The following is a 22572-nucleotide window of genomic DNA, read 5'->3' as shown; positions in this document are numbered from 1 at the left end:
ACAAAAGGACCGAAACCAGAGAATTCAGTGTGTGCCTTTTCGTCACATCCCCTCAGTCAGTGTTGAGGACCCTCCCTCTGAACATACTCGGCTTAAAATATCTGCATCTTCTGAGTGCTGTGGGAAGACAGAGCAGACCCCGAGTGGTTAATGGGGAACCCGAGTAAGGAGGAGGGGAAGCAGCCCAGGGTCACCCAGACGCTGAGGCTCCACCTGCGGCCCCCTTGGCCACCCTGGTGCCAGCCCCGGAGCCCACCTGGATGGTTCTCCTGCCTTGACAGCTGACCCGCAGGGATCCCACAGGGCTTAGCCCCAGACCCCAGCTGTCCCATTCGTGAGTCCCAGCCCTGCCTCCTGTGCTGGACCGGCCCCCCAGGCGTCTCCTTCACTCTGCCCTCAGCTCAGCTCTTTAAAGTCCCCCGACTGGTTTGCAGGCTTTGCTTAGTGACCAGGTTTTAGCACCTTTGGGCCCCGGCCTTCCCTGGCTCCTGGTAACGGGAGACAAATTGGGTCAAAGTCCCTCTGCAGCAAGAAACCGTGTCTCTGATGTTCTTTGAGTCATCTCAGCCATTCCCTTTTTCCCTCTCTGGTTCCATGTAGCTGGTTCCCCGTACTTATCCTCTTTGCCAGGCATTATTTTTACCTAATAAAAGCCTCTAACAGTGGTTAAAATGGGAAATTTTATGTTGTATATATGTCACCACAATAAAAAAAAATAGAACTGTACAGTACAGTGAGTCCCAACGTAACTACAGACTATAATTAATAATGTAATTATTACAATATTGGCTTATCAGTTGTATAAAAGATACCACACTAATGCAAAATGTTAATAGGTGGGCAGGGTGTGGTATACGGGAACTCTGTCCATTGCTCATGATTTCTCTGTAGACTTACAATGGCTCTAATTAAAACGAAAAAAAAAGCCACCGAAAAAAGAAATAAGGGAGAAGGAAAGAGACAGAAAAGTACACTAAGCAGAGAAAATGACTGCCTCTGCCTTATAAGGAAGAGCACAGGGACAGAACCCTGCACCCCCGTTACCCAGGAAATGTGGTCAAGGGTCACTGAGGGATTCAGCTCAACTTGTATTTTCTGAACTCTTAACTGCTAGGCACCATCAGCCAAAATAGATTGAAGAACCCCCCCCTCCCCCAAATACCAGCCCTTAAACACTTGACCTATCATCAAGGAGCACCTCCTGTGGTGAGCGAGATGGCAGCAGACCTGAATGCTTGCAGTAAACTGTGCCCACTTACGGAAGAGGCCAGGCAGGGTACTTTGGGAGCAGACGGCAAGAGGAGACTAACTCTGCCACGGAGGGTTGGGGAGAGCTTTACAGGAAAAGTTTCATATGAGCCGGGTCTTGCAGAAGGAGGAGGAGTTGGCGCAGCTGAAAAGCAGAGTTTGGGCAGTCGAGACAGAAGGTCAGTATTGGAGTTTCCTGTTGACTCAACAATAGGAATTTATTGGCTGTGGTTTTCCTAGGCTAGAGGTTGCTCGATGTCTTCTGGCTACGCTTGGAGGTTCCTTGGCTTTTCTATCACACGACAATGCACATGGCGGCATCTCCTTTCTCTTCTGGGTTCCGTTGGTTGCCATCTTCTAGCTGTACCCCGTGGCTCCTCTCTCCATCTGACCTTCCCTCTGTTTATAAAGGGCTCCGGTAATCCAGATTAAAGGCCAACCTGATGCGGTTGGGCCACACCTTCACTGAAGTAATATCTTGAAGAATCTTCTTTGCAATGAATCCACACCCACCAGAGTATAGAACAAGGACATGTCCGCGCAACTCAGTCCACGAACGACGGGCCAAAGGGTGAACACTTGAAGACTGGTGATGTGTTGGGGAAAAGGAGTTCCCTTTCCTGGAGCTTGAGATCCGTGGAAAGCAATGGCAGGAGACAGGATTGGCATCAGATAGTGAAGGGCCTTGCCCATTGTGCTAAGAAGGAGGAACTTCATCTTGCAGGCAGTTTGGAAACCATTTGCCAGGAGCAGCAGAAAGGTTGTAGAGATGGGGACATGCGTCTTCATGGAGAGTGGGGAAGGATGCGGGGGAGTGCGAAGGCGGATGCCAGGCAAGCCAGGGTAGGATGGGGCGTTGGCACAGCAGAGGCTTAGAGGTGGGAAAAAGCAAGGCACGAGTATGGGTTGGTAAAAGACCAGTCCAGCTGGCTGGATTTGTGTGGACTAGTGCTGAGGGATGAGGCTGCAAATAAAGCCATGTGTGAAGCAAGGAGGCACTGGAGGATTTTGAACAAAGATGGGTATGTTAAAGTTAATGCTTTAGGAGGATTTAGGAGAATCCTGGCCATGTGCATACAGTTTATAGAGGGGAGAGACTGAAGCCAATCACGTCAGATTTGAGGTTCTTGTTGAAATTTCCTAATTCCATGTGAGTTATGTACTAGTCTGGACCCTAAAGCTACTACCATCACAGAGATTCAAGATAGAGCATCAGAAAACAATCCCTACAGAAATGGCTTCAGCAGTTTCAATCTAAAGTTTTGTGTTTGTCTTTTATGGAGTGGTAACATAAGAAGCTCTTTCTGAAGAACATTTCTGTATCTTTTACTAAACTGTAGATAAACACATTGACCATCCTCTTATTCAGTGAAAGTAACCACACAATCAAGTGCTCTAAACTTTAGCACAAGGAAAGGAAATATGTCCATCCCAAGAAACTTATGTTACCTTCAGGACATCAGATCATGAGAATTGTATATCCCATTGCATTCAGCATTTTTGCCTTGGCCGCCAGGAAGCTCAAAACTAAATTTGTCACGTGACTATGAGGGAACTATCTCATTTTATTGCTCCCTTTTCTCTTGCTCATTGATTCTTGACCTTTTCCCCCTTTTTTAAACAAAATCTTATTCTTTATTATATGTGATTGAATAATGTGACCTGCCTCAAATCCTTCTGGGACATAAACTGAGTGTGTATGTAATGTGATTAAATTTTAAATGAAATCATTTCCTCTTCTCTAGGAAAGCAGCTTTGCTCGGCTTTTCCTCTCCACTCTGGGGCTGCTGACCCAGGCTCAGGCCTTGCTGTGGCTGCCAACCAGCCTCACGGTCAGTTGTCCTGGCCAAGCTCCTCCGTGAGATTGACTCACTCCGAGTCCATCCGCCGCTGTTCGCCCGCCCTTTTGGCTTGTGATGTTTTCTATCTTTTCTATATTTCAAAGCTTTGTGGTAAATAATCAATTCAAGCCAGCACCGAGTCTCTCTTTCTGTAATTCTAAAAACCCATTAAATTATATTGTTGGGAGAAAACAATGGCTGTGCTAATCATGCCCTGTGCATGTGCATCTTAATTTCCCCCGAGGCCAGAATATGAATTTTTACTAACATGTTAATTTTGTGTGTTAATCAGTAGCTGTAGGCCGAATGAATGGATTGACTATGTAAAACTGTTTGATATTGAAACAACTCCTTTTGACCCCCTCCAATTGGCTTCATTCCCCTAAAGACGGTTAAAGTTAATTAAGCACTCAATAGGTTTATGGTGTTTAAATTAAAATATATTACTCCTCATTGTGCAGTCATCAAGTGAGAAAGACATCGTCCTCCTGGCTGCCTGGCTGCCTAATGGGTTTATCAAAATTCATGATGCAATAAGAAGGCCGACAAGTGCAGAAGAGACTCTGGCTGTCACTCAAGGAAAAACACTGACCACCTGTTTCCACTAGAGGGCACAAGAGAGCCATGAATGCCTGGGGCTCGGTAATTTGGTTTTGGGGAATGGGATTAGAAAGGCCCATTGTAGGCTTGTTTCTCTCATTTTTAAAGAAAGTAATTTACTATTCTTTTTTTCCTGTAAATGCAGAGAGTTCCTATAAATACAGCACTCTCTCTTGATTTCTCTAACCATTTTTTTTCTTTCTTTCTTTCTCCATCCATTTCTTATGCCCCTCTCTCTTCCGTGATTTATTTGTGACTGTGCGTATATACATAGTAGCATGTGGCAGCAAGCAGCCCACCAGAAATAGAAATTGTCTTCCTTAGACCTGATAACTTTTGCATGAAATTTTTATTGGGGGGTGGGGGGCGCACAATGGCAGGGGCTCATGCTTGCCGAGAAAATCACTGGCATGGTGCAGAGAAAATATATAAAACAACACTTAACTCTTCTCTCCAGAAAGACACATGAAAGCTATAATTGTGCATGCTGACTTCCCCTCTAGGCCTCTCAGGGGCTGGGGGTAGGGAATACTGCTTTTCAGCCTGCCACGATAGTGGCATTTAGAGCTGGGAGAATCGCTTAATGAAATTGGCAGAGTGCAAAAATATATATATAAAGCAGGGTGGGGGGTAGGTCATGGTGAATCCTGCAGGAATACTTCGAATTGAAACGGGCCCAGGTGAAGCTGATCGGAGCTCTGCTAACAAATATGGGACACAGCGAGGCCGACCCCTCCTCTGTCCCTCCAACTCCATTCCTGACCACAGGGCCATTCTCCAGCCTGGGACAATGATCTGTGGCCATTTTGGGAAACCTGGCTAGTGTTAGGGATTCATTCAAAAGGGTTCTTATCAATGAATCTGTGGCTTATTTTTCTGAGGCTGGTTTTGAGACACTTGCACTTTTACCCTTGTGTTGTGTGTGTTGTGTGCGCGGGGAGTCACGGAACAAACAGAAGAGACTTCTTTATAGGATAAACATCCATGAGCATAGGACCAGGAGGGAACCGGGTGATACGATGAATGAAATAGAAGGCAGCTTGAGGAAGATAAACTGATAAACCACGTTGTTGTACTAAGTTTGTATTTAAAGAGGCAGGAGTCACCCCCGGAACAGACTGGAATGCTTAATCAATGTGACTAAGCATTGAGGGGCCTGTGGGGGTGCATGGTCCGGGAGGCGGACCCGCGTCCCGTATGGAGGGCAGGCATCCTGCCGCTGAACCTGTGGCATTTGTGTGTGTTTTGTAGTTGTTTTGCCTTCTGGTTTACAGAGTTCGCCCATTATCTCTCATTTGAGCCTCACATCCTTTTTCTTCCCACCACCATCGCGTTTTCGGAAGAGGAAGCCCAGCTGGACGCGGTTAAGCGGTGCGTTCCCTGCCCCTCGGCGGGTGGCGGCGCCGGGACTCGAGCCTGGGTCTTCGGCTTCCAGGTTCAGGACTCCCGCCCCACGCCGGGCCCTGCGCGGTGCTCCGAGCCTGAGGTCAGACCCGACGGGGCCGGGGCTTGTGCCCGCACCCTGGGTGACGCGGCAAGAAGGGGCCTGAAAGGGAGGGTGGCGCGGCGACGGCCCAGCCCCAGGACAGCAGGAGGCGGCAGCGCCTCGGGGAGGGCGGAGGCCGCGGGAACCTCCCAGCCCCGCCTCCCGGGGTCTGTCTCTGCTGGGCTGGGCGTGGGGGGCGCTCGGGGAGCGGGGGGTGGGGGGGCAAGGGCTTTCTCCTTCCATTTGAGGATTGTCATCAGCATCCCAGCCGTTCAGCAGGTGGGGAAACTGAGTCACAGAGGGCCGAGTCGGTGGAGATCGTAGGGCCCAGGCCACAGAGGCGCCTTCCAGGCAGTGATTGCCTGTGGGGATGTGGGAGGGAACAGTTGTTTCCCATCAGCTCCTCCCGGCTGCCTCCTTTCCAGAACTACTCCCACCAACTCCTGTGACCACAGACCTGCGGACACGGCCATTGCATTCACCATATTATGCTCCCCACCCCCCACCCCTAGTGCGTCTGTCCAACTCTTTCCTGAAGTTAACCAGTAACTGGTCTTTTTGTTAACGCGTTTCTGTGCAAGGAACTCTTCCAGGGAGCGCTTCTGATTTTTGTTTCCTTTCTTTTTAGGATATACAGAAAACCTTTCATGTCCCTTTGTGTCCCGGAGAGCTGGCAGGATTTGTGAACCTGCCTTCACCCTCCCCAGTACTGCTGACGACAATCTCAGCTATTCCCTTCACTTTCTCAACTTTGACAATAGAACGCGTTGGAAAGATTTAGGGCCATACTTTTTGGAGACTCTTGGGAAGGAGTGACAGGCAGAGAGGAAGGTTAATTACATCCAAACTTCGTTATTTGTGCACTTTCCTTCCTTTGTGTGGAGTTGTTTCCCTGAAGCCCAAACAGGCGCCTGATAAACAGCAGAAAGCCTACGGAACCAATTGGCCGGAAAAGAAATGACAATAAAAGTTGCACAGAATAAAGTCTTCTGTCAGCATCCATTTGAGTAAAACAGGTAACAAGTTGCAGCAGAGAATGAACGGTTTGATTTGCTATAAGCCAAGAAGACTCCTACAATTAGAGAAGGGAAAGAAAATTATTCCAGGTTTAGTTTATGTCTTAATCCCCCATTCTGGGGCCTAATTGCTACATTTTCCCTATTCCGGTTAAAACTCTTCATTGGAAAGTCCAAATGCGAGGCCCCCAGGCTGTCCAATGGACCCGGAATTTGCAGCCCAGGCGTACACTCTGTTACAGAAAACTCTCCATGTCATCTCTCCTAATTTGTGCACTTAATTGACAGCTTGTTAACAGTTCATTAGGAATACTGAAAACCATGTGGCAAAAACGAATCTATCTAGCAGAGAGGATGTGATCCCTTCTTCTGAACTACTTGTTTATTAAAAATTCAGCCAGAAACAAAATAGCATGCCAGGAAATATCCCACTGCCTCCTTTTAAAACAGGGACCTCGAGTCTCTCCCTGCCACCTCCCGATTTCCCCAGGACGCTGTGATGTCCATTCGCTGAGGCCTTGTTCTAGCAGGCTCAGAACCCATGGGCCTGAGATGGGTTCTCAGGGCTATGAAGGGAAGACTCGACCATCCGTCCGTCTGTCCATCCGTGAAGACAAATCAGCCACTCTTACTTAACAGCTCTAGAGATTAGGATTCAAGTGCTCCTCTCATCTTCCTGCCCTCCACCTCACCACTGCTCTGGGTCTCTGGTGACCTTAAATATTGTCTTTGTGGAAGCTTCTGGAAGGACCAGTTGTAATCCAAAATCTTTTACTGTAATCCTAGGGAAAATCCTTGTCCTCATGTCCAAGGCATCTTATACTCATGTTAGCTGTTATCACATTATATTATGTTACTTTGGGGTCTCTCTTGCCCTGACCATCTGTGAGTGCAGCATTTTCTCCTTCTCTGGGTCCCCAGCACTAGGCAAGCCAGATAGAATTGTTGGAGGAATTGCTTTTAGGTAATCTCTAAGCATTCCATCCTCAACCACTCCCTTAATCCCTCTGGTCCCAATCATCTGAAAGTATTTACGTTAGAACACAGGCGCATTTCTTCAGTCTGCGTCTGTGTTAGAATGGCTGGTTTCTACATGATAAATTCTACTTTCATTGCAGCAAATGTTTCCTGGGCACCTAGTCTGTCCCATGACTTGGGTTCATAGTGGTAAACAAACAGACAGTCCCTGCCCTCAGGGATGCCACTGATAATTAATTGCAGTAATTGCTGCAGATTATAAACTTGGAAGGAGCATTATATCTTTATATGAATGCCCTCTGGAGCAGAACTATACTAAGGAATACTCTAATAGCAAGAAGTATTCTCTTTCAAAGTGCATCTCTCTTGCTTCCAAACCCCTTAAGTCTGTCCCCTACACAAAGAGTGTGATTTCTCATCAGGAGGAGCTAGCACAACAAGTTACAAGCTTGAGAGAAAAACAATTTGAAGAACCCTTCATAGACATTTGACATCACAGGTGTCCTTAAATCTTTTTACTGGATGTTGAAAGATGTGCCAGCCTCATGCTTGATCAGACTTTAGCTGTGTAATCTTAGGGTACTAGCTGATAACGCTTGAGCTTTGTTCATAAAACTGTTTTGGTAATTTTTAACTCTTATGAGGCGTCTGTGTCTTACTAGCCTTGGATTAGGTCCAGGCTTTCCATAGAGCGGTCTGAGGAAGTCCTACCCAGGATAGAGGGCTCGTTTTCTAAAAAGCATTGTGCTGGGAGATTTTTCTCCAGTCGGAGGAGTTCAGCAGTTATGACGGTCTTCTGGAGGATTGAAACTAATTCTGTGTGACATAGTCGTAGCTACCAGAGGATTCAGCGTTTCCCCAGTTGAATACCCACACATCAGGCTAGATAAAGTAACTAGCTCAGACCCATCATGTTGATTGTGGTGGACATTTGCTGGGGCCTCTGTAATGTCCAACCCCCAGCTTCTTGCACCCAGGAGCCTTGGTTTCTCCTCTGGAGAATTTCTCCTGCTCCATTCTTAGCCATACGGGCGCCCTGGGAGGAAGCCGAGTGGCTTAAATTGGTTTGGGAAGCCAGCCCTTACTCACAGTACTGGGTTCAGTTCCAGCCAGTGACAGAGGGTGAACCCCAGGATTTGTGGGGAGTTCGTGGAAGAGTCTCTTCTCTTCCCCAGCATGTGAGGTTTGCTGCTGCTGAGGCTACTTTGAGACCAAAAGGTGATTGCCTGGGGCCTCCAGGGGCTACTGGGTGAGGCTGGAAAATATGTGGACACAGAGGAATGCCGAGTGGACAGAGCAGGGCACCAGGGCCTTAGTGAAATGGGTGGAATTGATGAAGCCTCTCCTAAAGCTTAGCCCCTTTGGGCTTCCCAGTTACATAGCTGATAAAGCATTAGTGCCCTTTTCCTGTTGTTTGTTTGAGTTCATTAGAGTTGGTTTTCCTGTTGCTTGCAACCGAAGAACTCCAAACTGATAACTTCTGTAATACCCAAATTGTCTTATACATAAGAATCAACTTGGTCAAGGAACAATAAATAGAACTGAATTTAGCAAAAGATAATAGTTGTGAAAGCCTGTGGGAAGGAAACTCAGTGGGAGGGATATCAACAAGTTCTCTTTTCCCCTCATAAGAAGTTATTACAGGGCGGACGAGGGTGGCGCAGTGACAGAATGCTCGCCTGCCGTGCTGGAGACCCGGGTTCGATTCCCGGTGTCTGCCCATGCAAAAAACGAAAAACAAAGTTATAACAGCAGGAATCCCAAGGAGGCTGATGCTGTCAGGGGTCACGCGGGTTGGGGAGCTGACAGTGTCTCTAGCACAGGCCGTGATCCACTCTGATTTGCTCCATTGCCTGCCTTAGAGGTTGGCAGCAAATAGCTCATCCGTGTGAGTTAAAGGGTGATTTAAAGAAATTCACCCTGAAAAGCCTTGGGCCACTGCCCTCTGGGTAAGTGAGGGGACAAGTTCTAAGTCTGAATATCACTTTGCATGGAGACATAACCAGAGCTACTGGGAGCCTCTTTCAGTGATGCTAGTTATGCCTTTAGGGTTGTGTGTCCACCAGAGCAGTGAGTACCATTAGGGTTGTGTGTCCACCAGAGCAGTGAGTACCATTAGGGTTGTGTGTCCACCAGAGCAGTGAGTACCATTAGGGTTGTGTGTCCACCAGAGCAGTGAGTACCATTAGGGTTGTGTGTCCACCAGAGCAGTGAGTACCATTAGGGGTTGTGTGTCCACCAGAGCAGTGAGTACCACCACCGGCCATTGGACATTCAAAATGTGACCATTGTGATTTGGGGTGTGCTGTGTGTGGGAGCTGAGGTGTGAGCTATGTGAAGACTGGGTTTTAAAAAAAAAGGAAAATATCTTGCTCATAATTATTTATATTACATGTTGAAATGATAATGTTTTGGATTTATTGGGTTAAATATGTCATTCAAACTAATTTCACCTATTCCTTTTTACTTTTATTATTGTGACTACTAGAAATTTTATAATTACACGTTTATGTTTCTGTTTGACCCTGCTGGCCCAGAGAACTGAGACCCTGTTTGTTTGTTTTGTACACCAGTGCTTGGTCCAGAGAGCGTTCTCCATGTTGTTTTTATTTTTCCTGCTGTACAGCAGGGCCATATTTCATTCTTTTTCCATGTTAGTATCCCATTATTGCAGCACCATTTGTTGCATTTTGGGGTTGGTTTTTTGTTTGTTTGCCTGTTTGTTTGGGAAGTGCATGGGCCAGGAATTGAACCCGGGTTTCCCGCATGGCAGGCCAGAATTCTCCCACTGAACCACCCTTGCACCCTCCTTCCTGTTGTTTTTGTAGTGAATGAATGAACACACGGCTGAAACCTGCCAGAGAGGGCGCTGATCAGGCAGTCCCCAGCCTGCTTTTCCCTGTTCTGAGATGTTGTGTCCCGGCGTGGCACGGTCCTGAGTTAGGGCCACACCTCTGGGAGTGGAGGGCAAGGTCACCTCTGAAGGAGGTTCCACTGTCAAAGCCCAGGCAAGAGGTGGGCTCAGACAGGAAAGAGGCCCTTGGTAGGCCAGAGGAGGGGGTCCTGTGTGTCCCTGGACCTCACCCCTTTGGGTCTGGACAGGGAGTGCTTGAGGACACTTCCGGCGTGGAAAGAGGGAAGGTGGCTTCTGCCACACACAGGCAGGCTAGAGGCGGCTGGGGAAGGGTCTCAGGGGGCCCAGCAGGCAATGACAGAGAGTAAACCGTGACTCCAGACTGTCCAGGTGCGTGCTGCTCTGTGTTGATGGCCTTGAGTGCAGCCTGGCCTTCATGTCGCTGCCTGGCTTCAGTTGAGTGGGGACTGCTGGTCCCGGCTGGGTTGGGCTGAAGGCGATTATGGCAGCAGACTTCGTGTCACGTCGTGGGTGAAGGAGAAGCCGAGAGCAGGCTGTCCCTCTGCTGCTCTGTGGATAAGTTCCGAAGACCCTGGTTTGACCATGGTTTGATGGTGATGAGAAAGGGAGTCCTCCAGCCTGGGCTTGGTCAGGCTGCTTTTTGCCCGGTGACCTCCAGGACTTGCCTAAGCCCAGGCTTCCAGTGACCCAGTGCCAGGAGTCCCTTCTAGGTGTTTCTTGACCCCTATCCCATTGGACAGAGAGCTGTCTTCTGTCTCCATCTTCTTTGCGCCACATCTGCTCTGATTATTGCATTTATTATGTGCTCACGCATTTGTTAATGGCCTCATCTCCTCGACCAGATTGTGTACTCAAGGGCAGGGCTCATCTTTATACCTCCTGTCCCTGGCACGATGTCTGACACACACCAGGTGTTCAGGCAATTTTTTTTTAAAAGAAGGCAGGCAGGTGGTTAAGGACACGGGCTTTTATGGACAGACCTTCCTGGGTTTGAATTCTGCCTTCACCCCTTGCTAGCTGGGTGATCTCTCAGCCTCAGAGTAAAATGGGCACAAAGGATTTTCTTTCATTCATTCAATGCATCTTTATTAAGCACCTACTATGTTCCAGGCAGAATGCTAGGTGAGACTGAGATTAAAGAGAGTTGTGTCTGGCACATAGAAAATGCATATGCACATACACACATGTGTACACACACACCTGCATTTATGATCATGTTGTCCTTGATATTTTTTATTTTTTTATTTTTTTACATGGGCAGGCACCGGGAATCGAACCTGGGTCCTCTGGCATGGCAGGCAAGCATTCTTGCTGCTGAGCCATCATGGCCCGCCCTGTCCTTGATATTTTGATCCTCCTTTCTGCTCTTGTTGGAGAAATGTTGCCTCACTGCCTCAATGGGAGAAAAAGTGAGGAGAATTTCTATGTAAATATATTTCCGTCTCCAGACCTGAAATAAATGATGATGAGAGCTGAATTCAGGATTCTGTGATTTGGTACAGATTGCTGGTAGAGGTTTGAATTGCTGCTAAGTACAAACGGGTGAATTACTCTCTGGGTTATATGAATCTGCTCACCTTTTAAAGCTTGGTGTAGACAAACAGGTGACCCAACTTATTGCACGATCCTGGGAGCTGAGACACCAAGGAATTCCCCAGTCCTGTCCCCAGAGGAAGGGATGTATGTGACCCATCAGGAATCAGGTTAGTTTCTGGTGATTTGAATCCTTTTCTGAGCTTCTTGATGACCCAGGGATTAATTTTTAGGGAGAAATGATTAAAGCAAAATTATTAGTTTTTTAAGGGTCTCGTAAATTTCCACTTTAAAGTTCAGCTTGCAGTGGCCATGCCTCAGTTTCCCAGATGCACGGCTGGGGAAATCTCACTTTGGGGCTGGGGAGTGGTAGACTTTTCAGTTCTTTGGGGGCTCTGTAAAACTCAGTGCCAGCTGTTTATTTTAAGCTTGAAAGGTGGTTTTTAGGATTAGATATTTTCTACAAATTATTCACGGAAGTGAGCAATTCAACGTCGTTTGCAAGGAAAACCCCCAGTGTGACTGATGTCTTAAGTCGCTTTGATGAACAGCACCAGAAACTCCAGAAACTTCAGATGGGAGCCTGGTGTTTACTTTTCCAGGAGCGCTGTTGAAACTTGCAGCTTTCTGGTTCACTGGTACAGTCACCGAATCAAGATCTTTAAGGATGACACTAAGAAAGATTGGCAGTTTAATAAGGAATTGGCATTGATTCCCAAGATCAAATCGAGCGCTGCTGTCATTTTTTATCGATGCCAAAGACCTAAAATCAACCCCATGCCCCAAATTCATTTTGGAGGCCCATTCTTCTCACCAAAGACTGTCCATCTCCCTTGATTTGGTGTTCGGGCCTCCAACCATTTCTCATGCAACCTGTCAGCTTTCAGTTTCATAACTGGGTGGGCAGTCTTCCATCTCCACTGAATTCCACTGTGAGTCTCAACAGCATTTCTTTCTGGGATAAACATCCTTGTGTCCAGATCTCTGACTTATAGCCTCAAATTTCTTAACTCACTTCCCAGCTAATGTCATCTTGGTGCCATTACAGAAGCTTTCCCCCTTCACCTCTGGTATATATGATCCAGTGCTAACTAGGAACAAAACCAGGGGTGAGGAGTCCACTGCCTTTTAGGAAGAATTTGCCCTGCTTTTTGGTCTTGGTTGCTGTTTTACATTTATTCCTTAAATCTCAAGCATCAAGTGTATGTTCCAGAATGCATGTCTTGGTAAAGCTGATCAGAGTTTTTAGCTTGCAGCCCAAGAATTCTGGCATTCTTTCTTAGAAAATATTATCTATTTGGGACCCTTCACAGTTTCTCCTTGTGACACTACTAGTACTGCATGACCAGAATTGGGAAAAGGTTTCCTCTGTAGTCTTTATTATTTGCTCTTGTTTTTGTCCTTGATAAACTCTCACTCCCTTAAACTCTTCCCCAAAATATCTTCTTTGTTTTGGAGCTGTCAAACCACATATATTCCTTGCTGTCTGAGAACCATAGATTGGTGAAAATCTCTGCACTTTATAAATGTTCTTTTCATGTATACTGGGAGAATGGTTATATGTGTATTCGTATATTTAATTGTCTAATATTATGGAATTGATTGGACTCCCTGCTCGGTAAGGTACTAGTTAGTTAAATTTACTTGAGCTAAATTCTTTGCCTCTCTCAGCCTCAGGTTCCACAGCCAGAAAATGAAGATAATAGAATTATTTTGAGGTTTACATTAGATTGCATGATGGCAAATGGCAAAACCAGTGATCAATAAAATTCGATTCTTTCACCCTTTTCCTAAATGCCCTACTCATAAGAAGATCTAAGATGGAATATAGGTATACAATAATAAGCAGACTCCGGACGGTCTTTTGAGATATAATTTCTTTGTGAAATCTGCAACTTTTGCTGAGGTGAGAAAAAAAATGAAAAAGGAGGCCAGATATTTTAGTGGAGATTGCAAAACAATTTGGATTGAGTGGTGCTATGTAAGTTAAAATTCAAAACAAAAGTAAAACTGGAAGCATAATTTCTATTAAAATTTCGAATGTTTAGACAAAAAGCTGAACTATGTCCATTTTGCAAGTTTGCAGTTTTAAAAAGACCTACAACTTACTCAAAATAGGTCAGCAGCATTGCTTTGGAATGCCAAGCCTTACTTCAAAGGTATCTATAAATTTTCATTGAGTATGGAAATTCAGGGCTTCCAAAGTCTTGATAACATGCTTTTAAAAAAAAGAAAAAAAATCCCATCAGAGCATCTTTTACTGTGGCATTTGCCTGCATTGTACAAGCAGAATTGCAGACTGAGTGTCACTCACAGAATCAGCTGCTCTCCATGGGGTGTTTGCATGCGGTATGATAAAATCGGGCAGACCGGTCTGAGCTCGTTGAGTGCGCTGTTATGAAAGGACTTAGGAAAGGCTGGCATTTTGCCATCTGTGATTTGGCTCAGATGCTAAACAAGGTTCATCGATTCTACCCCCCGGGTAGTTTCCAGGAGGCCCTAAGTTTATGCATTTGGGAGGCGTGCTTTATGAAAAGGAATATAAAATGATGACTACCAAATCAGGTGCAGAGCCTTGAAAGGGGCCTCTGTGAGTGAAGGGCCTGGAAGCCCAAACTGCAGGAGTTTCTTTTAAATCCACTTCTTCTCCATTCCTGATCGGTTGATGCTTGAAATGTGGAAGGAACTGAAATCCTAGAGAGGGATGGGAAGCTAACTCTCAGGCTGGCGGTGGTTGCTTGTCCCTCATCTCCAGCAAGCAGTTGTCGGAAAACTGGGGATGGCAAAAGATGAATTTGAGATGATACCAAGTTGTTTTCTAATTATAATTTGTGTTTCATTATACTGTGCATAATGTTGATACTAAAATAATTTTTAAGCTAATAAAAATGCCAAGAATTACCATATGTCTATAGATACATTTTAGTACCATATGTGATCTCTTAAAATAGCTTGCAAACTGTATGTAGCATGGTAGGGTAGTTCACTAATCATGAGCTCTCTGCTGATTGGGAATTCTGAGCTATCGGAAATGTTTGTATAATTGTCCCTGGAGTTCTTATATTAGCATAATTTTTTACTTTTTAAAGTTTTCAAATTTTAAGGCTGATTTTTAAAATTTCAATTCAAACTCAGATTTGGGAATTTGTCATTTGGTGATTTTAATCTCCATGCTTAAGTCAGTATGTCAGCTATCCTTAAAGTCTTTTGACTCTTTAAAATTTAAATTGTGAATTTCCCTTTTTAACATTCCTTGAATTTAATCATAAGTGGATTCTAGAGTATGACAAGTCAGGTTTATTTTTGGGCAAACAGATAGGATTTTTTAGGAATAACACTCATTTTTTGCTTCTGTAATTTTTCACCCTGGAGCATTTTGCTAAATGCCCTGAAACAGTTCTTTGATCCTCAGGGCAGCACAGGGCCGTCATTCCAGGGAAATGCAAAACAAGATTGCCCCTCTTCCCTTTTCCTCTTGGCGTCTTTTCCTTTGGCCTTTCCCTCGCCTGGATCCTAAGGAACTACTGCTTGTTCCAAGCCCCCCGCCCCCTCTTGTTTTGCTCACAGGCTGCCTGCTTACAGCCGTTGTAATGTACAATTAGCGCTGAAGCACATGCAGATAATAAGAGAATCATCATAAAAGCACTAAACAGAGCAAATAACATTTCAGGCTGGATTTAATCCCAAATACCTGGCTCTCTGAAGCAGGGTGGTACAGAAACCAAGAAGCCAAGTAAGACAGCATTCTGGTTCGCTGTGGAGGACTGGAATCATTTATAATACAAATACACACGAGCGCAATGCCCGAACCCAGGGATTATTCAGGACGGCACACAGAGGGAGTAAATATTGTAAATTCGAAGCTAAAAAGGACTGGGATAAAAAGGTACGCCTTTTAGGTTTAATGTAGCATTAAAATGGTTCTTGTGGCCTAAGGATGGTACTCAGAATAGCTGGAAGGAGGGATGACTTCATGAGGACGGAACCCTGGGGTCTTGGATAGAGCTTTAGATCAGGGAACATGGCCACTGCCTTGCCCTTGGCCTGGCTGTTTACACCTCTGTGTCTCAATTTCCTCTCAAAAGATGGGAGTAAAAACGCTTGCATTATTGAACAACTTCTACCAGGCATTCCTTATAAATTCAGACCCCAACAGGAGACTGATCCCTGGAGGAGAAAAGCCATTGCTGCTATTCTAACTAATAATTCCATTTATTATTATTATTTATCGCTGTTTATTGGAGAGGCTGGGCGCTCCAGAACAACCATGCATGAAATACAGGATTCCATCCTATTAGTAACACCTTGCATTGATTTGAAACATCATTACAATTGCTAAAGCACACTTTATGATGGTACTCTAAGTACAGTCCATGGTTTAACTTAGGGTTTACTGTGTTGTGCAGTTTCATGGATTTTTCAAAGTTAATTTTAATAATAGCAGTAGTTCATTATTAAGTGCTTCCTCTGAAATGGGACTGAGGTTGAGAAAGGTTTTGTCACTTAACCCACAGCCAGGCAGAGTCTGCATTTGAGCCTTTCAGTCTGATCTGGCCTAAGGCTGCTCTGCTGCCCCAGGGACCTGCCCCTGGAGCATGGATGCCCCACCTCGGCTCCTCCTGCCCCTGGGCTCTCTCAGCACCACCATCCCGGGAGGGTGGCTCTGGCTGGCCAGCCGTGGGGGCCCCCTGAGGCACCTCTCTGTCCCTTCTTCAAGCTTATGAGGCTGAGGTGTGACAGTTCCATGAGCTGGGAGGAGAAGGCCGAGTGGCCACAGGTAAACCCAAACACCTGGTTTTCCCGGGCATCCTGGGTTACATAAGAACGTGCGCAAGGCAGGACCAGGGGCTGCGATGTATAATAAATAGGTCTTACTTTTTCTTCTCTCTCTTGTACACTCTATAAGGCAGTGTACAGAGCCGAGAGGTGATGATTTATTCATTACATTTTCCACATGGAATGGCAGCCTACAGGGTGTTTTCCTACCTAAAAAGGACACTGAAAATGCAGAGATGTTCCACAGCCAGTAACTGACCTTGATGTTGTCATCTTTGCAGTTAAGCTTTTGTAAAAGTTGAAAAGTCAGAGCAGCTCTTGCCTTTTCTGAGAGGCCAGTTTTATCCCATGGATAAAAGAGTTCTTTACAAGCAGTCCTCAGCCTCAAACATTTCATTTTTTACAGGATTCAGGCAGAAGGCTAAATTACTAGCAATTTACTGTTGCACTTTTATCACAAGACTTTTTCAGCTAATTTTTAGCAGTGCTCTCAGTAAGAGTGAGATGAAAATGGAGTCCTTTGTTTTGATGGAAGAATTGTTTGCAATTCTGCATGACATTTGGTACCTTAGATGCCTGGAAGGGCATGTTTGCCCAGGCAGCATCCTCCTCCCTGTGAATTGGCCCATGCTTCAGCACACTGTTTTTAACTTTTTTTTTTTTGTACGCTGTATGGTGGGGGTCACATTACATTATTTTTCCATGTGCATATCATGTTATTGCAGCACCGTTTATTGAATTTTTGTTTGTTTGTGTTGTTTTTTTTTAACTAATTACTTATTTTTGCACGGGCAGGCACTGGGAATCAAACCTGGGTCTCTGGCATGGCAGGAGAGAATTCTACCACTGAACCACCTCGTACCTGCTTCTGCACGCTGTTTTTATACCCAAAGTAAATGGAGCTGTTTTTCAAAGCCATAAAACGTGCTTTTTGTCCCCTGCAATGCTTTTTTAATCTCCTAATAAAGCTTCCGAACTTTAGAAAACAAACCACTCATCTCCAAAGGTTGCTGGAGGTTATTATTTTTGTTTGCATAGCATGAAGATAGCTAATCCCCCAACACATCACATTGTATGTGTTTTACTCCTCGTGGCATTGCCTCAGGGCAACACGTACTTATTAGCTATTTTTCCAGTTTTCGTGGTGTGCATTTTAATAGCAGAAGGGGATTTGCTGATGATTAAGAAGGAATGATTAAGAAGGAAAATAAGGGGAGAAAAGTTCTTATTACATAAACGATTCTTTGCAGATGATTCTCTGGGGATTAATTGGGAAAAAAAAATACCAAACAGGAGATAAATGTCCAAGATGTTCACAGGTTAAACATTCCATAAGTGGCTCTGAACTCAGCCTTTCCTGGCAGTTTCAAGGTGGCTAATTGCAGGAGCATGGCAGCGGCGTGAGCAACTTCATTTTCCCCGGGGATTGGCACTCACAACAGGCTATGCTTACCCTGATAGAAGTGTCACAGTGGGGACTCGGCATAATTTGCTGATATGATATCAAAAATAGCATTAAGATAATTACATTTTGCACTTGTAATATTTTACAGGCAATAATACGGTAGAAAATTGCACTTTTTTTTGGCCTCCTGGCCATTTAAACCTTTTTTTTTTTTTTAACGGAGCTGCAATGAAGCTGACGTATTTGATGTGCTGTTGTTTCTTAAATGTGTGCTCAATTTATAAATGCATAAATGCAGTCATTAGTAGTTCAACCATTTGACCAGGATTAAAAGACTGAGATATAATAAATGGAATAATAAATGGAAACTGTTCTCATGGGTATCATAAAAGGTGTTTTTTTACTTGGAGAAGCACAGAAATGGGAAAGAATAAGAATCCCTTCTGCCAGGGAGCAGCTTGTTATAGTAGAAACACTGCATTAAGAGAAAAATGACATGGGACCTAAGTCCCCTTCCCATATACTTGCTTTGTGACTTCAGCCAAGTTATTGAACCTCTCTGAGCTGCTATAAAGAACAATGCTGGATGGTCTGATGTCTCTCAACCCATCTCAATTGTAATATCTATGACTCCAGAAAGGATTCAGAAATTTCCAGTTTAGTGTTTTACTTTGCAGAACATTTTCAGGGTCATTTTTTTTTTTTTAATCCTGGATATTTTTTCACCATAGAGGTAATTTTTATTTATTTATTTGCCAAGGGAGCATCATGGCCCTCTGAATAGTATGGCTCCTGCTAAAGACAAAACTACATTTTCTTTGCACTGTTGATTTTGGCAATGACTTCTGGTGAAAAACATTACTGATTTATTTCTCCAAAGAAACCCTCATCTTTTCCTTGTTCCATAGGCTTGGTGAGGAATCTCAAATGCTGACATTTTCTTATACCACTCATATCACAACTTCCTTATTCATGCATTCATGTCCCAAATCTTTATTGAACACTGCAGTGGGCTGGCCTTGTGCTGGGCTCTGAGCATTTAATAATGAATAAGACACAGCGCTTGCCCTTGTGAAGCTTAATCACAATGGGATATTTTTAATTTCAAGAAATAGGAATTCTTCCTGTTAAAAATTCCCTTAAGAGGGGGAATTTATTATAGGATGCCAAGCCTTCTTCTGCAGGCCAAGGGCAGAAAGCAGAGCTGGGCATTATCAGGACTTGCACAAAGGGCTTGACAGCTTTCAGGACACCGGGGCTATATGTCTTTCATAAGCACTTCCATTTGCTCATTCTTGTCCCTACAGACCTGTCTCCTCTGTCACTCATCTCCTTGTACACAGGGCCCACTACTAGCCCTGTGACAACTTTGTACAAGCTTAGGAGAAGTTGGGAATCCTGGAGTTGACTTCTCCAGGGTGCTCAGCTAGGCCAGGTGGATTTCAGGGCTCACTTACCACTCAGCATGATGCCCTGCTTGCACATAGCCTTGGCCTTGCTGTCCCAAAATGGTGTCCTCAGTGTCTCATTCCACAGGACCTTCTAGCTAGGCTGCCCACAGGTAAATGACTATGTCTCCATGACCTAAATTTAATTTCCCTAAAGAAACAAGTTGGGCCAGGTGTCCATCTCCAGCCAGTCAAAGGTGTCTCAGGTGAGCGAGGAGTAGACACATGATAAATGGGTCTGGGAGGAGAGGCTGGTGTCTCTAGGTATCACACCCCTGCCTGGGCTTAGGCATTCCTGAAAGGAGACACACTGGAGTGGCTGTATGGCATCTGAAGCAGGTGGAACTGTGCAGGATGTTACATGAAACTGAGTCTCAGTCTTGCACCTAAAGCATTTGTCACTCTTCCAGTGGGTTTGGAAAAGTAGCTGTTGGATGCTAATGACAACTGTGCTCCCTCCAGTTTTGGGGAGAATTTAGAGTCTTCTGTGAGTCTGATTTTGCACATTCTTCTCATATTATCTTCATCTGAGACTGAAACTCCTACCTTGGGCATTTGCATATGTAGCAGTCCCCTTTCCATATTTTGCAGTTCTCATTGGGTCATCAAGATACTAGGAAGCAGGGTTCCAAGTTGCAGAAGAAGGAACCGGCATCTGTTGAACTAGAACCCTCAAAAATCTCTACCCTGAACCCCAGCATAATGTGAATGTGGGAGAAGCTTGTATCCATCTGTGGTATCCTTTTGCCTTTTTTTGCCAGCTGCAAAACTTCTAGATGGGGATCTTTTTAAAGGCCTATCTGAGCTGCTTCCTTAAAATTAATGCTGAAAAAATTCTGTGTAGGAAGTATCATATTATTATACACTAAGTTATACCAGGTCATATTATAACACATCCTCCAAGTGATTCTGAGGCTTGCCATGGTGATATAGAGGGTGAGAGACTAAGAGGGAATGTGATTCCTGGGATAGAGAGAGAACTCCCATGGAAGAGAGAATTTCTCAGTTCCCAGTTCTCTTTTCCCCGAATACCCAGCTATGTTCTTGCCCTTGGGTTTCATGAGATATATCTATGTCTTAATAAAAAACCCACCCCTGACTCTTTTCCTTAAGGTGATTGAAATCGGTCTCTGTCGCTTGCAACTAAAAAGTCCCTACTCCTTTATCTCACAATACGACTACATACAATTCATGAGGAAATCATATAGAGCAAAATCACCCCCACTGCTTTTAGTTTGTTAAAGCTGCCGGACTGCAATAGACCAGAAATGGAATGGCTTTTAAAGGGGACTTTATTATACTGCAAATTTACAGTTCTGAGGCCATGAAAATGTCCATATTAAGGCATCAACAAGAGGTTACCTTCATTCGAGAAAGGCTGATGTCATCTGAACACCTCTGTCATCTGGGAAGGCACTTGGCTGGCGTCTGCTGGGGTCTCTGGCTTCTGGACACTCTTCTCAGCTGGGAAGGCACATGGTGACGTCTGCTAGCTTTCTCTCCTCAGTTCATAAAGCCTCCCCGAGGGCATTTTCCTTCTGCATCTCCAAAGATCTCTGGCTATGTGGGTTCTGTCAGCACTGAAGCTTTTCCCAAAATGGTTCCCTCTTAAAGGGCTCCAGTAAGCAACCTCACCTTGATTGGGTAAGGATACATCTGCATGGAAACCAAAGAATCAAAAGGTACCACCCACAATTGGGTGAATTACATCTCCATGGAAACAATAAAAAAACTCCCACCCAGCAATATTAAATGAGGATTAAAGGACATGGCTTTTCTGGGGTATACAACAGTTTCAAACCAGCACACTGCTCAAGAGAAGATTAATTTTATCTCAAGCTCCTGGAAATTTTTAAAAGGGCCAGAGAAAACATCCCATGCTTTTTCTTATCATCATGAATCTGGATTCTGTGTGTGTATATCTATTTAAAGAAGTTTGTCAACTAAAAGAAACACTTTTTTTTCTTATCTCTCTTTGTATTTTTTTAATTTTCAGCTTGGTGTTTTTTTTACTTTTCCTTTACTTGTTTCTCCCAAGTTAAGTTAAAATAGATCTCAGTCAGCCTGCAAATACTTATTAATCCTTACAATATCCCAGTGTTCAGAGGGTCAACAGCTCAGTTTCCAGATAGTGTCCCCTCAAAGGGCTTAAAGGTTTGTAAGGGAGAATGCAGTTATCGTCATATTTAAGTTACAATGCAATGTGAGAAGTCCGGTATTAGATTCATGTACAGTGTTCACAGGAAATCTAAAAGTGAGAATGATGAACTCTCAGGATGGGTGTGCTGGTTTGTAAGTATTGTATCCCAGAAAAACCTGATCCAATCTTGGGGCAGCATTTCTTTTAATCCTAATTCAATACTTTAAGCCAGAAATTTTTGATTAACTTGTCTCCACAGAGATGTGACACACCCAATTGTGGGTGTGACCTCTTGATTAGATGGAGATTTGACTTCACCCATTCAAAGTAGGTCTTCATTAGTTTACTGGAATCCTTTCAAAGGGGAAACATTTTGAAGAAATTTAGAGCCAATAGAGAGAGAGCTGACAGAGCAGAGCTGAAACAGATGCCAAACTTGGAGAACAGAGACACAGATGTTTGGAGGTGCTTGGAGCCCAGAAGATGTCATGATGAGAAGTTAAGCAAACCAGAACCTGGAGAGAGCCAAGGGAAGCTGAGAGATGAAAGCCAGCCCTGGAGAAGCAAAATGCGGACCCCCCACAGGAACAGAGGCTGAAAACAATGGGGCTCAGGAGCAAGAGACCAATAGGTGCCGGCCACATGACTACCCAGATGTTCCAGACCCTCAGCCTTCCTTGAATTAAGGTATCTCTCCCTGGATGCCTTAGTTCGGACCTTTTTATAGGCTTAGAACTGTAAACTTTTAAACTATTTAATTCTTCTTTTTAACAGAACAGTGGGGAAGTTCTGGAAAAAAGGGGAAGGAGGGGCTGTGGTCAGGGAAGGTTTCCTAGAAGAAGTTTCACCTCAAATTAGACTTGGAAATATGATTGATTGTTCACCAGGCAGGAAGGCAAGGGAAGGAGACTGCTCAAAAGTGGTGTGCAAGGACCACAGGGAAAATTTTGATGTTTTATTACTCTCTGTCTTGAATCTAGCTGACTTGGAGTACTACAGTATCATATAATCATTGAAAACAAAGTAAAGACTTTTCTAAATTTCTTAAATCAGTGGCCTCTAGAAACTGCCCCCCTTTACAGTTGGCAATCACTTTATTTGAACATATTTTAATAACTGGACTTTCAAGATGACAAGGCTGAATATTACAGGTCTTTTAAAGTCATGCTTGTAAGAATAGACTTTGGTTTATCATGACTAGGAGGAAAATAAAGAGTATGAAGGGG

General features: G+C 44.6%; 1 long non-coding RNA gene across 2 annotated transcripts in view; it reads left to right on the top strand.

The window, feature by feature from the left end:
• LOC143644827 (uncharacterized) overlaps positions 1–22572 on the top strand; it is a 75401-nt gene that overhangs the window by 10443 nt on the left and 42386 nt on the right. Inside the window, exon 3 of one of the 2 annotated variants that reach the window (XR_013156889.1) lies at positions 5804–6191. The exons of the other annotated variant lie outside the window; for it this stretch is intronic. This is a non-coding gene — a long non-coding RNA (uncharacterized LOC143644827). The remainder of the gene's footprint in view (positions 1–5803; positions 6192–22572) is intronic. 2 annotated transcript variants of the gene reach the window in all.

This window comes from Tamandua tetradactyla, chromosome 8 (assembly GCF_023851605.1).
Source record: "Tamandua tetradactyla isolate mTamTet1 chromosome 8, mTamTet1.pri, whole genome shotgun sequence".
Classification (NCBI taxonomy): Eukaryota; Metazoa; Chordata; class Mammalia; order Pilosa; family Myrmecophagidae; genus Tamandua; species Tamandua tetradactyla.
The sequence above is the reverse complement of the archived record's forward strand: the minus strand, read 5'-3'. Positions and strand labels throughout refer to the sequence as shown.